The sequence below is a fragment of the Helianthus annuus genome, chromosome 8, assembly GCF_002127325.2.
Source record: "Helianthus annuus cultivar XRQ/B chromosome 8, HanXRQr2.0-SUNRISE, whole genome shotgun sequence".
Lineage (NCBI taxonomy): Eukaryota > Viridiplantae > Streptophyta > Magnoliopsida > Asterales > Asteraceae > Helianthus > Helianthus annuus.
In genome coordinates, this window is record NC_035440.2 from 3,499,047 (window position 1) to 3,499,974 (window position 928).

The following is a 928-nucleotide window of genomic DNA, read 5'->3' on the forward strand; positions in this document are numbered from 1 at the left end:
TAGGCGGCGGGCTTTCCGTAGGACCCACGGTGCGGTCTCGTAGTGTTATGAGATGAACTTGTGCCTTTGGGTTTGTTTCGGTATTGCTTGGTAACGCGCATTGTGGTCTCTCGGAGAAATTTTGTGCTAGTTGACTTATTTGTTTTTCGATGTTTTGAATACTAGCTTGTTGATTTCTAAAATTTGATTCTAATTGTAGAAATCTATCCGAGTTTTTCGTTTCAGTGTCGGAGATGAGGCGAGATATAGTATCTTCAAGCCTTTCTCGTCCACTTTGTTGTTAAGGGAAATTTTGGGACTCATTTCTTGGTTGTTGAAAGTTTGTTCGTTGGTTTACGTTGTGTTGGTTACTACCATTGTCGGGTTCTCTCCAACCAAGGTTAGGGTGATTTCGCCATCCTTGGTTGTAGGTGCCCGTTGGAGGACCTAACGGCCTAGGTCTATTATCAATGTAGTTTACCGATTTTTGTTGATCGTCTGTTTCTTTCATACAACTCCAATTTTCATATGGCCCACCACACCCTTCACAAGCCATAACCGAGACCGTTTTTGTCATTTCAATTTTTTTTATTTTTGAATAAAGGGCCTCGATTTGGGTTTGTAAAGAAGTGCTTTCATCAACCTTATGGGTGCCTGGGGCAATAGATTTATTGCCTCGGGGAGTGTGCCACTGAAAATTGGTTTGAGCAATTTCCTCAATTTGATTATATATTTCATGCGGGCGACGATTACCTAAAAGTCCCCCAGAGCTAGAGTCCAGTGTTTGCCTTGTGTGTGGCAACAGCCCATTATAGAAAGTGGACACTTGTTGCCATATTGCAAGGCCGTGATGTGGACACTTTCGCAATAGCTCCTTGAACCTTTCCCAAGATTCATATAAGGATTCCCCGTCCTCTTGTGAATATGTATTAATTTCAGTCATTAATTT

At 41.9% G+C, this 928-nt stretch overlaps 1 non-coding gene across 1 annotated transcript; it reads left to right on the forward strand.

Moving 5' to 3' along the window:
- The first annotated feature begins 821 nt into the window (after positions 1-821).
- LOC118481533 lies at positions 822-928 on the forward strand. Its single transcript, XR_004865742.1, has one exon. It is a non-coding gene; the product is annotated as a small nucleolar RNA R71 (small nucleolar RNA).